We start from the raw sequence: 12,575 nt of genomic DNA, 5'->3' as shown, positions 1-12,575 counted from the left end.
CTTGGTTGGAAAGGAAATGGTAACCCGCTCCAATATTCTTGCCTGGAGAATCCCATGGACAGAGGAGCCTGGTGGGCTATATAGTCCATGGGGTCACCAAGAGTTGGACATGACTTATGGACTGAGCACAACAACAAATACATGCAGTGTGTGTGTGTGTGTGTGTGTGTGTGTGTGTGAATAGTACCTATATATGGTAGTATGTAGCTTTACATATTATACACACACACACACACACACACATATGGGCTTCCCTGGTAGCTCAGCTGGTAAAAATATCTGCCTGTAATGCAGGAAACCCCAGTTTGACTCCTGGGTTGGAAAGATCCCCTGGAGAATGGATAAGCTACACTCTAGTGTTCTTGGCCTTCCCTGGTGCCTCAGACAGTAAAGAATCCACCTGCAATGCAAGCGACCTGTGTTCAATCCTTGGGTTGAGAAGATCCCCTGGAGGAGGGCATGGCAACCCACTCCAGTATTCTAGCCTGCAGAAGTCCCATGGACAGAGGAGTCTGGCAGGTTACAACCCACAGGGTCGCAAAGAGTTGGACACGACTGAGCAACTCAACACAGCACAGCATACATATATATGTATCGATGCATGTATATGTATACATATAGCATGATGTGAATAAATACCCCAAAGTTCTCAAAGACCCGTCTACACATACATAAGCTCAAAGAATTCTCTAACATTAGCTTAAGGATATCTTAAGTTGTGCAGTTGTTCAGACCTGGATCAAAATAAGTAAGAAAAGTTTAGAAACATTCAACTCTGTGAGAGCCACAAATTAGTCTTTTTTGAATCAATATTGTATGATCTGTTTGATGTCAAACCATGCTAGCTGCCACCCACACAACCCCAATAGCTCTTCCCAATTATTGTCTCTTCTGAGAGTCACCAGGCTAGAATTGATTCCTTCCACAGCAGACACCAAAATCCAGAGCCCAAGGCAACGCTCTGCCTCCCTTGTCAGCAGTCTTCCTTGTTACTAGTGACTTATGTCTATTTCTCTGCTTCATTTGTCCTCCTCATTTGGTGTCTGCACACAGCTGGTTCCTGTTTGCCCAGGTCTTACAAAACCATCCTATATTTTGGTGTCTAAGACAGCCTGGGCACTAATTGTTCTGCACAGCTGATGCTGAACTTTAAACACCATCCCTCTGTGTGACCTGATTCTGACATCAGTTCTTGGATGAACCTCCTCCTATGAATTGCTTCGGGGATATCAGATATCCATCTCTGCTTTGATGACAGGCTTCTAGTCCGATATATCTAAATCACAACCATATTTACGTGTTTACTTCTTGGAAGTCACTGTGGTTTTTGATTTGTTATTCTTCTCATTATGAATCCACATATGTTTAACAACTGACTCCCTCCCCCTTTTTGAATTCCAGGTGAAATCTAGTATACAAAAGATAAATGCACTGCTCTGCTTGAATCTGAAGGAGAAGAGTGGGAGTTTTGTGCTCTTCGGTATATCTTCTCCACAGTAAATTATTGTGATATTCCTAATGATTAAAGGAAAATTGAACAAAACCTGGCTATCTCACAAGTATTTTAAATATGGTAATTTGTTCAAATGATGTGGTTATCACAGCAAAATTATTCATATTTTTTCCCAAATGATTTCAAGTACTGTATCTCATTTAATTTCTACAAATGCCTTAGTCATCTATTCATTCAGCAAATATTTGCTGAGGCCCCACTACGTCAGGCATTGCTCTGGAAGCTGGATGTATAAAATTAATGCCTTTACGAGTCAGACGTGAAATTTTGTGTTGCCCGCTTTGACAGATAATGTAACTGCGGTTCATAGGAGTTACATAACTCATCCAAGTTCACATAGCTAGTGTGTAGCAGAGCTGGAAGTACAAATGTTCCCTTTGCAATATTTATAACACAAGGCCCTTTGAATCCATAAGTAATTCACATTTACATTATTGATAACTCTGCTTTTCAAGTGTATTTACCTTTCAGATACCCTTATGTGGCTGTAAACAGTAATTCTGTAATTCAGGATAAATAGAATCAATGGTGTCGGGGACCTGGATTTGATCCCAGGGTTGGGAAGATCCACTGGAGAAGGAAATGGCTACCCACTTCAGTGTCCTTGCCTGGAAAATCCCATGGACAAAGGAGCCTGGTGGGCTGCAGTCCATGGGATCGCGAAGAGTCAGGTACGGCTGAGCAACTAACACTTTCACTTCACTTTCAGAATCAATGGTTGACATAAAGCATATAGCACAATCCTAAGTAAATAGTCATATTTGCTTATAAGTATTACAAATGTTGTAACAAAACTTGATTAACCAATGATAATAAAAATCAAATTTGAAGAAGGATGTATCATTTTTCTTCTCATGCTTATACATGAAATGAAACAGCTAACTGTTGTGTTAAGTTGTGCTTTATTTGGCATTGTGTATTGATAAATAAGCTTGAATCCAACCTATATTTCTTATACCAATACCTGTAAATGAAACTTAACTATTACTTTCATGTAGACAATGGTTCTCCCTGATAAAAGTTTTACTTCTCAGAGAATATTTGACGAAGCACAGAGTCATTTTGGTTGTTCTGCTGGTATCTAGTGAGTGGAGGCCAGGGATGCGCTAACCAGAACAGCTCACAATAAGGAGTTATTCTGCCTAAAATGGCAATAGTACAGAGACTGAGAGATTCTTATCAAGTAGCATGTCTGACAAATTGTGTGAAAAGCCTACATTAAAAAACAACTAGCTTTTTAAAATGAAGAATTAGGGCGGTCCTAAGATGGCGGAGGAATAGGAAGGGAAGACCACTTTCTCCCTCACAAATTCCTCAAAAGATCATTTCAACGCGGAGCAAACTCCACAAAACAACCTCTGAATGCAGGCAGAGGACATCAGGCAACCAGAAAAGCAGATCAGTGTCTTCAAAACCAGGTAGGAAAAAATATAAAAGACGAGAAAAGAGACAAAGGAGGTGGGGAGGGAGCTCCATCCCGGGAAGGGAAGCCCGTCCCGGGAAGGGAATTCTAAGAAGAGAGGTTTCCAAACACAAGGAAACACTCTACCTGCCGAGTCTAAGGCGAGCCTTGGAAACACAGAGGGCAACATAACAGGAAGGAAAAACGAATAAATAATTAAAACCAACAGATTACGAGCCCAACAGTAACTCCCCCAGCGGAAAAGCCGCGCAGACGCCTGCAGCCGCCGCTAGCAAGTGGGGGCAGGGCAGGGAAGCGCGGGAGCCGCGGGCTGCCGCGCTCGGTAAGAAGCGGGCAGAAACGCCCCACGCGTAACCAGAGCGAACGAACTTGGGCGAGCAAACCAGACTGGGGGATAGCTACCACGCGAAAAGCGCGAACATAAGACCCCGCCAGGACCGCACACAGAACAAAGGACTGAACGGAAATAGCCGGCTGCAGACCATCCCCCGCTGGGGACAGGCAGCCAGAGCTGTAAGGGCTGGAAAGGGGCAATCGCAGCCCCGGAGAGACTACCTGAAAAGCGGCAGGCAGGCTTCTTTGCTGAGACTTCAGGGGATGCAGGACAGTCACCACCCGCCTCACAAGGAGCGCCAGCAGTACACCCGGAAAACTGAGCAGTAGAAACAGAGAAGGGGACAAGTCCCGGCGACCGCGCTCGCCAAGCTCCCGAGCTGCTCGGACCCGGGAGGGGCGCAGAGCGCAGTCCCAAACAAGTTTGTGCCTCTGAGGGTTACCTGGGCGCCAAAACCGAGCGGCTTGGACCGGGGAGGTGCACGAAGCCTGGGGCCAGCCTCGGATGGTTCCTGGCTGAGCTCCGTGGAGCCGGAGCGGTTTGTGCGTCGTGGGGGGAGACAGGTCCAGCGGGGTTGAGACGCTGTGTGCCCACGACAGTGCCATTTGTTTGCAGCATCCCCCCCCTCCCCACAGCGCGACTGAACTAGTGAGCCTAAAAAAAAAAAAAAAAAAGTGTCCTCCACCGCCCCCATGTGTCAGGACGGAATTCAGACCCTGAAGAGACCAGCAAACAGAAGCTAAACAGAGGGAAACGCCTTGGAAGTGACCAACACGGCCCACAACATCAGAGAAGGGCCAGATATATCTTCACAATTTTTACAATCATTCCTTTTTTTTTTTCTTTTTTTTCTCAAACTTTTTTTTAACTGTTAAGTCTTCTATTTCTCTACTTTATATTTCTATAACTATTACTTTTCAAAAAAAAAAAAAAGACTCTACTTTTTTAAAGCAAACACCATATATAGTCTTCGCGTGGTTGTTGTTGGTATTTCATTTTTAATCTTGGGTTTTTTTTTTTTTTCTTATATATATTTTTTTCCTTATTTTTTTTCCTTATTTCTTTTTCTTAATATTATTATTATTATTTTTAATCTTTTCTCTTTTTTTTCTTTCTTCCTTCTGCTTCGTATCTTTAACATTGTATTTTTGAAAATCTAACCTCTACTCTAGGTTTTTAATCTTTGCTTTTTGGCTTTTGTTGTCAATCTTGTACATTTCATAACCCAGTCTTACCTGACAGCGAGATTACTGGCTTGACCACTCTCTCCTCCTTTTGGACTCTCCTTTTTCTCCACCAGGTGGCCTCTGTCTCTCCCCACCCCCACCGCCCCATCTCTTCTATATCCAACTCTGTGATTCTCTGTGTGTTCTAGATGGTGGAGAGCACCTAAGGAACTGATTACTGGCTGGACCTGTCTCTCTCCTTTTCATTCCTCTCTCTTACCCTCCTGGCAACCTCTGTCTACTTCCTCTCTCTCCTCTCCCCTGTATAACTCCGTAAATACCGCTGAGAGGTCCAGACTATGGAGCGCACATAAGGAAGTGACTATTGACGAGCTTGCTCTCTCCTCTTTTGATCTCACCGCATCTCATTCCAATCACCTCTAACTACCCCCTCCCTCTTCTCTTCTCCATGTAACCCAGTGAACCTCTCTGGGTGCCCCTCAATGTGGAGAAACCTTTCATCTTTAGCCTAGATACTATATCATTGGTGCTGTATAGATGGAGAAGTCTAGAGACCACTGTAAAAATAAAACCGAAAACCAGAAGCAGGAGGCTTAAGTCCAAAGCTTGAGAACATCAGAGAACTCCTGAATTCAGGGAACATTAAGCAATAGGAGCTCATCAAATGCCTCCAAACCTACACTGAAACAAAGCTCCACCCAAGGGCCAACAAGTTCCAGAGCAAGACATATCACACAAATTCTCCAGCAACACAGGAACACACCCCTGAGCTTCAATATACAGGCAGTTCAAAGTTACTCCAAAACTTTAGACGTCTCATAACCCATTACTGGTCACTCCACTGCACTCCAGAGAGAAGAAACCCAGCTCCACCCACCAGACCTCCAACACAATCTTCCCTAACCAGGAAACCTGGACAAGCCACTGATACAACCCCACCCACAGTGAGGAAGCTCCACAATAAAGAGAACTCCACAAATTACCAGAATATAAAAAGGCCATTCCAAACGCAGCAATATAACCAAGATGAAGAGACAGAGGAATACCCAACAGGTAAAGGAGCAGGAGAAATGCCCACCAAACCAGACAAAAGAGGAAGAGATAGGGAATCTACCTGAGAAAGAATTCCGAATATTGATAGTGAAAATGATCCAAAATCTTGAAGTCAAAATGGAATCACAGATAAATACCCTAGAGACAAGGATTGAGAAGATGCAAGAAAGGTTCAATAAGGACCTAGAAGAAATAAAAAAGAGTCAATATACAATGAATAATGCAATAAATGAGATCAGAAACACTCTGGAGGCAACAAATAATAGAATAACGGAGGCAGAAGATAGGATTAGTGAAATAGAAGACAGAATGGTAGAAATAAATGAATCAGAGAGGAAAAAAGAAAAACGAATTAAAAGAAATGAGGACAATCTCAGAGACCTCCAGGACAATATGAAACGCTCCAACATTCGAATTATAGGAGTCCCAGAAGAAGACAAAAAGAAAGACCATGAGAAAATCCTTGAGGAGATAATAGTTGAAAACTTCCCTAAAATGGGGAAGGAAATAATCACCCAAGTCCAAGAAACCCAGAGAGTCCCAAATAGGATAAACCCAAGGCGAAACACCCCAAGACACATATTAATCAAATTAACAAAGATCAAACACAAAGAACAACTATTAAAAGCAGCAAGGGAAAAACAACAAATAACACACAAGGGGATTCCCATAAGGATAACAGCTGATCTCTCAATAGAAACTCTTCAGGCCAGGAGGGAATGGCAAGACATACTTAAAGTGATGAAAGAAAATAACCTACAGCCCAGATTACTATACCCAGCAAGGATCTCATTCAAATACGAAGGAGAAATCAAAAGCTTTACAGACAAGCAAAAGCTGAGAGAATTCAGCACCACCAAACCAGCTCTCCAACAAATTCTAAAGGATATTCTCTAGACAGGAAACACAAAAAGGGAGTATAAACCCGAACCCAAAATAATAAAACAAATGGCAACGGGATCATACTTATCAATAATTACCTTAAACGTAAATGGATTGAATGCCCCAACCAAAAGGCAAAGACTGGCCGATTGGATACAAAAACAAGAACCCTCTATATGCTGCTTACAAGAGACCCACCTCAAAACAAGGGACACATACAGACTGAAAGTGAAGGGTTGGAAAAAGATATTCCATGCAAATAGAGACCAAAAGAAAGCAGGAGTGGCAATACTCATATCCGATAAAATAGACTTTAAAACAAAGGCTGTGAAAAGAGACAAAGAAGGCCACTACATAATGATCAAAGGATCAATCCAAGAAGAAGATATAACAATTATAAATATATATGCACCCAATATAGGAGCACCGCAATATGTAGGACAAATGCTAACAAGTATGAAAGGGGAAATTAACAACAACACAATAATAGTGGGAGACTTTAATACCCCACTCACACATATGGACAGATCAACTAAACAGAAAATTAACAAAGAAACGCAAACTTTAAATGATACATTAGACCAGTTAGACCTAATTGATATCTATAGGACAGTTCACCCCAAAACAATGAATTTCACCTTTTTCTCAAGTGCTCATGGAACCTTCTCGAGGACAGATCACATCCTGGGCCATAAATATAACCTTGATAAATTCAAAAAAATCGAAATCATTCCAAGCATCTTTTCTGACCATAATGCACTAAGATTAGATCTCAATTACAGGAGGAAACCTATTAAAAATTCCAACATATGGAGGCTGAACAACACGCTTCTGAATAACCAACAAATCACAGAAGAAATCAAAAAAGAAATCAAAATATGCATAGAAACTAATGAAAATGAAAACACAACAACCCAAAACCTGTGGGACACTATAAAAGCAGTGCTAAGAGGAAAGTTCATAGCAATACAGGCATACCTCAAGAAACAAGAAAAAAGTCAAATAAATAACCTAACTCTACACCTAAAGCAACTAGAAAAGGAAGAATTAGAGAACCCCAGAGTTAGCAGAAGGAAAGAAATCTTAAAAATTAGGGCAGAAATAAATGCAAAAGAAACAAAGGAGACCATAGCAAAAATCAACAAAGCCAAAAGCTGGTTCTTTGAAAGGATAAATAAAATTGACAGACCATTAGCCAGACTCATCAAGAAGCAAAGAGAGAAAAATCAAATCAATAAAATTAGAAATGAAAATGGAGAGATCACAACAGACAACACAGAAATACAAAGGATCATAAGAGACTACTATCAGCAATTATATGCCAATAAAATGGACAACCTGGAAGAAATGGACAAATTCTTAGAAAAATACAATTTTCCAAAACTAAACCAGGAAGAAATAGACAATCTTAACAGACCCATCACAAGCACGGAAATTGAAACTGTAATCAGAAATCTTCCAGCAAACAAAAGCCCAGGTCCAGACGGCTTCACAGCTGAATTCTACCAAAAATTTCGAGAAGAGTTAACACCTATCCTACTCAAACTCTTCCAGAAAATTGCAGAGGAAGGGAAACTTCCAAACTCATTCTATGAGGCCACCATCACCCTAATACCAAAACCTGACAAAGATACTACAAAAAAGGAAAACTACAGGCCAATATCACTGATGAACATAGATGCAAAAATCCTCAACAAAATTCTAGCAATCAGAATCCAACAACACATTAAAAAGATCGTACACCATGACCAAGTGGGCTTTATCCCAGGGATGCAAGGATTCTTCAACATCCGCAAATCAATCAATGTAATTCACCACATTAACAAATTGAAAAATAAAAACCATATGATTATCTCAATAGATGCAGAGAAGGCCTTTGACAAAATTCAACATCCATTTATGATAAAAACTCTCCAGAAAGCAGGAATAGAAGGAACATACCTCAATATAATAAAAGCTATATATGACAAACCCACAGCAAACATTATCCTCAATGGTGAAAAATTGAAAGCATTTCCCCTTAAGTCAGGAACAAGACAAGGGTGCCCACTTTCACCACTACTATTCAACATAGTTCTGGAAGTTTTAGCCACAGCAATCAGAGCAGAAAAAGAAATAAAAGGAATCCAAATTGGAAAAGAAGAAGTAAAACTCTCACTGTTTGCAGATGACATGATCCTCTACATAGAAAACACTAAAGACTCTACCAGAAAATTACTAGAGCTAATTAATGAATATAGTAACATTGCAGGATATAAAATCAACACACAGAAATCCCTTGCATTTGTATACACTAATAATGAGAAAGTAGAAGAAGAAATTAAGGAAACAATTCCATTCACCATTGCAACAAAAAGAATAAAATACTTAGGAATATACCTACCTAAAGAAACTAAAGACCTATATACAGAAAACTTTAAAACACTGATGAAAGAAATCAAAGAGGACACTAATAGATGGAGAAATATACCATGCTCATGGATCGGAAGAATCAATATAGTGAAAATGAGTATATTACCCAAAGCAATTTACAAATTCAATGCAATCCCTATCAAGATACCGGCGATATTTTTCACAGAACTAGAACAAATAATTTCAAGATTTGTATGGAAATACAAAAAACCACGAATAGCCAAAGCAATCTTGAGAAAGAAGGATGGAACTGGAGGAATCAATTTGCCTGACTTCAGGCTCTACTACAAAGCCACAGTCATCAAGACAGTATGGTATTGGCACAAAGACAGACATATAGATCAATGGAACAAAATAGAAAGCCCAGAGATAAATCCACATACATATGGACACCTTATCTTTGACAAAGGAGGCAAGAATATACAATGGAGTAAAGACAATCTCTTTAACAAGTGGTGCTGGGAAAACTGGTCAACCACTTGTAAAAGAATGAAGCTAGATCACTTTCTAACACCGCACACAAAGATAAACTCAAAATGGATTAAAGATCTAAATGTAAGACCAGAAACTATAAAACTGTTAGAGGAGAACATAGGCAAAACACTCTCTGACATAAACCACAGCAGGATCCTCTACGATCCACCTCCCAGAATTCTGGAAATAAAAGCAAAAATAAACAAATGGGATCTAATTAAAATTAAAAGCTTCTGCACAACAAAGGAAAACATAAGCAAACTGAAAAGACAGCCTTCCGAATGGGAGAAAATAATAGCAAATGAAGCAACTGACAAACAACTAATCTCAAAAATATACAAGCAACTCCTGCAGCTCAATTCCAGAAAAATAAACGACCCAATCAAAAAATGGGCCAAAGAACTAAATAGACATTTCTCCAAAGAAGACATACGGATGGCTAACAAACACATGAAAAGATGCTCAACATCACTCATTATTAGAGAAATGCAAATCAAAACCACAATGAGGTACCACTTCACACCAGTCAGAATGTCTGCGATCCAAAAATCTGCAAGCAATAAATGCTGGAGAGGGTGTGGAGAGAAGGGAACCCTCCTACACTGTTGGTGGGAATGCAAACTAGTACAGCCACTCTGGAGAACAGTGTGGAGATTCCTTAAAAAATTGCAAATAGAAATACCTTATGACCCAGCAATCCCACTGTTGGGCATACACACAGAGGAAACCAGAATTGAAAGAAACACATGTACCCCAATGTTCATCGCAGCACTGTTTATAATAGCCAGGACATGGAAACAACCTAGATGTCCATCAGTAGATGAATGGATAAGAAAGCTGTGGTACATATACACAATGGAGTATTACTCAGCCATTAAAAAGAATACATTTGAATCAGTTCTGATGAGATGGATGAAACTGGAGCCAATTATACAGAGTGAAGTGAGCCAGAAAGAAAAACACCAATACAGTATACTAACACATATATATGGAATTTAGGAAGATGGCAATGATGACCCTGTATGCAGGACAGCAAAAAAGACACAGATGTGTATAGCGGACTTTTGGACTCAGAGGGAGAGGGAGAGGGTGTGATGATTTGAGAGAATGGCATTGAAACATGTATAATAACATGTAAGAATCGAAATGCCAGTCTATGTCTGATGCAGGATATGACACGCTTGGGGCTGACGCGCGGGGATGACCCAGAGAGATGTTGTGGGGAGGGGGGTGGGAGGGGGGTTCATGTTTGGGAACGCATGTACACCTGTGGTGGATTCATGTCAATCTATGCCAAAACCAATACAGAATTGTAAAGTAAAAATTAAAAATAAATAAATAAATTTAAAAAAAAAAATGAAGAATTAGAATAACATCCAGAGAAGGCAATGGCACCCCACTCCAGCACTCTTGCCTGGAAAATCCCATGGACGGAGGAGCCTGGTGGGCTGCAGTCCATGGGGTCCCTAAGAGTCGGACACGACTGAGCGACTTCACTTTCACTTTTCACTTTCATGCATTGGAGCAAGAAATGGCAACCCACTCCAGTGTTCTTGCCTGCAGAATCCCAGGGATTGGGGAACCTGGTGGGCTGCTGTCTATGGGGTCGCACAGAGTCAGACACGACTGAAGCGACTTAGCAGCAGAATGAAAAGTGAAGTCACTCAGTCGTGTCCGACTCTTTGCGACCCATGGACTGTAGCCCACCAAGCTCCTCCATCCATGGGATTCTCCAGGCAAGAATAGTGGAGTGGGTTGCCATTTGCTACAGATAGACATCACTTAGTCTTTACCTAGAAATGGTTTATTCATTTTTGTTCATTACAACATCATTCATAAGGGTGAAAATGAAATATAATAAATGCCCATCAATAATAAAATGATTGATCAAATTATAATAGAAGCACATCAAGGAATGTCTTTCAGCCCTTTAAAAGTGAGTTAGATCTATACTAGTTAGAAAGAGTGAGATTTGTTCATTTTAGCACTTCTTTCTCACTTCCTTTGCTTTGACAAATAAATTTAGCAGTATGTTATATATGTGAATAAAAAGGAGAACATTAATAAACATCAATGAGTTTATTTTTAATATAAAATCTTTAAAACCTAATAAATGTTCATAAATAAAGTTTGCATAATGTTGGTATTACCTTATGAACCATAAAACTGAGATAAATTTATACATACTAACTTGTAAAAGTTTTCCAGATATTGTTTTAATTAAAAAGAAAAATCACGTGACCATACAATGATTTAATTTTCATTGGGTAGTTTCTGCTGAGGGTTGTGGTAAACTGGGCAGAGAGATCACTGTCTTCATTTCTTAAGTAACTTGGATTTATAAATTTATAAATCTTATATAAATGTATAAATTTATAAAAAACTTATAAATTTGGATTTCCATCAGTCATATTTAGGATTGGAGTCCTGATAAAAGGGATACCCATGTAATTTAACACATTATCAGAGTCCAGGGCAGATCAAAATAGATATAAATTATATGTTTTACATTATTGCCATTCTCTCTCTCTCTCTCAACTTTTGTTTGGTATTTCAAAAAAAAAAAAACATATACAGAGAGAGGAACTCAGAATAAATATCTTGTAGATAGGTTCTTATGAAAATATTGTAAAATAGATAGGAGAGAGAATTACTGGCAAATAGAATTGAAGTATGGAAATTTTACATCCAGATATAACTATTTATTAAATAATTAAAGATTGTATTTAAGCTAAATAAAGGTGGAGTGAAGAGTTTTCATCTAAAAACAAAAAAGTGAACTTATCCTTACTTAAAAGCAACTTTCTCCAAAGAACAGGACAAATACTATGCTTAGCTTGAAAAACACTTTATAACAGATGACTTCTACTTTTTGATTTCAAATTCTTCTCAGAAAAGCACTCTAAAATGAGCTTTTTGTAGGACGAATCATAAATAGAAGCAATGACAAGAGGTGTCTTTCTCTCAGTGTTCATTGCCATTGTCTGACCTTCAAGCATATGGAGAGAATCTGGATTTGTGGTCTGTACCTTTTGACATAAACTATGCTGAACACATGGCCTTTCCAAAAATACTTCAGGGAACAGTTCTCTGAGTATCATTCATCATCTCTTGCCACAATGACATCTCATTGCATAGGGAAGCTAAATTGTTGCTATGAGATGGAGAGTTGATGGAGAATAGGAGAAAAGTTAACATAGTAGCTAATAAAGGGCGTTTGAAGATACTCTTCAATGATATTGGTATATTTTGCTAACAATGCACCACACATTACATGAGCTAAAGCTTTGTGAACAC

The sequence above is a fragment of the Oryx dammah genome, unplaced genomic scaffold, assembly GCF_014754425.2.
Source record: "Oryx dammah isolate SB20612 unplaced genomic scaffold, SCBI_Odam_1.1 HiC_scaffold_11, whole genome shotgun sequence".
NCBI classification, from domain to species: Eukaryota; Metazoa; Chordata; class Mammalia; order Artiodactyla; family Bovidae; genus Oryx; species Oryx dammah.
Note: the sequence above shows the minus strand (reverse complement) of the source record.